Below are 4,321 nucleotides of genomic sequence, written 5' to 3' on the forward strand. Positions count from 1 at the left end.
TCCTGGCTCATTCCAGCTGCTCTTTCATCCCTTTTCTGCATCGTCCCTCCCTTTTTGTCTAGTAAATACTTTCTCCCCACCCTGCCCTCAAAATCACTTCTGGACTGCTCCTGCCCCCACGGTGCAGACAACCCTCTCTCACTGGGTCTCAAGCAGCTGAAGTTTCTGTCTTTTCACAGGATCTGACCAGGGGCTGGCTCCCTGCCCACAACAGGCAGTCCCAGGTCCATTTCCTTACACTGCTGCCGCTCCTCCTCTACCCCTGCTGCTTTTCCACTAGCTGCTCCCTGTGTCTCCAGCCCCACCCCAGGCCCAGCACTCTTCTCCCTCCTCAAGATAGGATATCACCAGAAGGAAAGGGAATGTATAACCATCCCCACAATATTTACTCCACAGAGCATGAATTTAACAAGGTAACACCTTTTTAAATAGATTTGTTTTTATGTATTTATTTATTTGCATTGCAAAGTCAGATATACAGAGAGAGGAAGGTCTGATGATTCACTCCTCAAGTGACCACAACAGTTGGTGCTGAGCCGATTTGGAGCCAGGAGCCAGGATCTCTTCTGGATCTCCCACACGGGTGCAGGGTCTCAAGGCTTTGGGCCGTCCTCGACTAACCTCCCATGCCACAAGCAGGGAGCTGGATGGGAAGCAGGGCAGCTGGGATTACTACTGGTGCCCATATGGGATCCTGGTATATTCAAGATGAGGACTTTAGCCACTAGGCCATCGTGCTGGGCCTAGGGCAGTGTCTTTTGCTTGATAAAATGTTGACCTTTGCCCCCGTCCTGTCAGGGCCATCTTGGGAAGAGCTCAAGTGCTTTCTCTATGGAACTGTGGATACCCCACCCCATGTCAGGTATAGAGAACTGCACATGATCCCTTCTTCATCTCCCAAAGCAGACCAATGACTTCCCCATGAATTTCAAAAATTGCCCTCCCAAGGCCCCAGGATTGTTGTCTACCTTTTCCCAGGGTATACTAGCTGGCTGTCCCATGGCTCTGTGCATCTGTCCGCTGGGGTCCAGGACTCCACCCAGATGGTTGAGGCAAAGGCACAGCCACGCAGTTGGACACAGCTGAAACAAGATCACAGCATTCCACAAGCTTTCTTGCGAAATGGCAGGGAAGCCGTCTGGAGATGCTACTCAGGAGGCCATCAGATATCCCAGGGAACAGTAAGTCCTTTATATCCAATAATGGCTGCTCGAGTGCTCGTTAACCAGAGGGATCAGATGTCCCTTTAGGGAATATTACTGTGGTGCCTTCTCTGTTGAAGTCTCCAGTGTCATTCTGTGACTCAGTTATATTTGTAAAATTTTTCCAACAATCTCATTTAATGTCTGCAATAGTCTGTCTGTGCCCTGGAGTGTGTGTGGGGGGGTGGGCAGGGGTGGGGTCAATTCCAGATGTGAAAATTTCATCTGCATTGTGATGTATGTGAAGGGCAGGTCTTTGGGAGGTGGCAGTAATTCCTCAGGAATATGATGAATACCCTTCTACAACAGACTCAAAAAGCTCCAGTAGCCCTCCTGCTGTGTGAAGACACAGTGAGAAAATAGTGAACTAAGAACCAGGAAAGGGATCTTCACCAGACCCTGAACCGAGAGCCTTGCTCCTGGACTTCTGGCACCCAGAACTGAGATAAAGGCCTCTTGCTGATGAGGAAAAAAGATCCCACCAGTGATGGTTGAAGGTCGAAAGCTTTATAGCTTTGTAGAGGGGAAATCCTTCCAACACACATCCAAAATCCATTTCTCCCTGGGCCAACCCCTGAACTGTGGCCATCTGGGGAGTGAATTAGTAGATGTACGATCTTCTCTTTTAAAGCAAATAAATTTTTAAAAAGTCAAAATATGAGACCCACACTTAGTAATTAAGACTCCAAATCTTTTTCTAATTTAAGTAAGGGAGAGGAATGCTGATGGCATAATTACACTGCACAAAGCAAACTGCTGATGCCTATCAGGGTTTAAGAAGTGCAAAGGTGGGCTGCCATAATTGCTCAATGACTAAATCTTCACCTTGCAAGTACTTGGGTCCCACATGGGTGCCAGTTTATGTCCTGGCTGTTCCACTTTCAGTCCAGCTCCCTGCTTGTGGCCTGCAAAAGCTGTAGAGGACGGCCCAAAGCCTTGGGACCCTGCACCCATGTGGGAGACCCGGAAGAGCTCCTGGCTTCGGATTGGCTCAGCTGTTGCAGCCGTTTGGGGAATGAACCAGCAGATGGAAGATCTGTCTCTTCATAAAAATCTGATCTATCAAATAATAACAACGATAATAAATTTAAAAATATGCAAAACAGGAAAACAAAATAACCAAAACCACTTTTATTTGTGCTCAATAAGGAAGATGGGAAACCATATTACACGTGTTTTTACGTATTTTTTTTCACTGAGAAAAAAATCTTAAGAATGGCCACAACTTCACAATATCTTATTGCATTAGATACAGGCTGTTTGGGGTTGAAATAATTGTGAAGTAACTAGTGAACCAACAATCAATATGAGTCAGATTCCTTATGATCTACATCAAAGAATTGTAAAACCTAATGTATTTGTAAGGCCTTATGCTACTCAGAAATGGGGAGGGAGAGCAGAGAAATCTTACATCACCCTAGAAGGTGTGAGAAAGATGGGAAGTATAACCTATTAGGATCGTAACTCATAGACAACAGACTCGAATCAAAACTACAAAGGCATATGGGGGGATCAGGAGTGATCCTGACAACCTCTTAACAGGAGGTCATATGCATAGAGCAGGGCGGCACCCCAGAGTGGAGCAGGCAGACAGGAGGAGGCTTGTGTCCCAACCCTGGACTCCCAGATCCTCACCAAGGACTATCAGTATGAGCACTGAGGACTACATCCCCCTTCAGAGGCCAAGAACTCTGAGGTCACCCACCCCCATTTGGATGTACCACATGGGATGGAAGAAACCCATACCCTGCCTTGCAGGATCCAAGGTCATCAGAATGACAACCAGGAGCACTGTGCAGTCCGCAGAAACAGAACAGTAAACTTCCTTCGGGACTAGGGAGAGAAGCTTTCTCTGGTCCTTGCCTGGTTCCGACTTTGGGTCCTCACCCTCTCTCGTAATGACCATCAGGACCCACCAGAAACCCCTCAAAACTAACAAACAAACAAACAAAAACTAGAATAGATAGAGAACAAGGAAAGCTTAGAAACAGACAGGAAACAGCGGGGATGCACTTTTAACTCACTGGGTGGGACACACAGATTAGTTACTCCTCAATAGGGTATTGACGATTTCTCTGCACACCCCTCCTAAAACTGTTCACCTAAACTGTTGACATGTCTTGTTAGAGTTATAGAGTTAGACTACCCGAAAAACAGCCAGGTTCAGCAAAATCATGCTTCAACGCTATAAACTGCTAAATACTAAAATTAAAATAGACATGAGACAGCTGAACAGTAATCTATAGCCATTTTAAGCTGTATAGAACCCAATTGTATATAAACTAATAATTGTAATGTCAATGTAGAAGTCACAGGATGTGGTTCAGAACTTGCATTTTTTTTCTCTCTTTTAACATACTGGTTACTTAATACCATATCAACTAATTCCATAATGTTATAGTTACTAATGTAATGTCGGGGCTTTTAATTGATTGGGATGATACTCTGCCGGCGCTAATTTCAGACCAGAGATGGTCTCCCCAAGAAACTGCTGAACTTACCTGGACAATAAGACACTGGACTTTATACTTGGTAGATGCTTGCAATGGAAGAATCTCAACTGAATTTGAACTGTGGTAATGCAACAAGGTGGAGGAATTCACCATTGGGGGTGAGGTTGGGGAATCCCAGTGCCTTTAAAACTGTGTGACATAATGCAATGTAATCAATAAAAGATAAATTTTAAAAAATGGCCATAACTGCCAAGATAAAGCTGAGACCTGAACTTTCCCCAGGTTTCAGATGTGGGTGGCAGGACCATTCGTGCTGCCTTCCCCAGCAAACTAGCAGGAGCTGGTTCAGAAACAGTATTCTGATATGGAATATGTCAATGTTACCAGCAGCAGCTCAACCCACTGTGCCATAACACAGTGGTCCAGGAAACAAACTTTTCTAACTTTCAAAATGAGTTATTATTACTTTTTTATTAATGTGTTGGCAGATAATTTCTACATAGAGAAAATTAGTTCTTTATAATAAACTGCAACTATTCACACGCATCCCCCAGTTTTCCAATTTTCTTTTATGGTTACTTTTATAATGTACAATGTATAGTTATGCAACTAATCTTTATTTCTAAACTGTAATAAAATATACATAATACACAATTTATATTTTTC

This window comes from Ochotona curzoniae, unplaced genomic scaffold (genome assembly GCF_017591425.1).
Source record: "Ochotona curzoniae isolate NIBS_2020 unplaced genomic scaffold, NIBS_Ocur_1.0 scaffold_2587, whole genome shotgun sequence".
NCBI lineage: Eukaryota > Metazoa > Chordata > Mammalia > Lagomorpha > Ochotonidae > Ochotona > Ochotona curzoniae.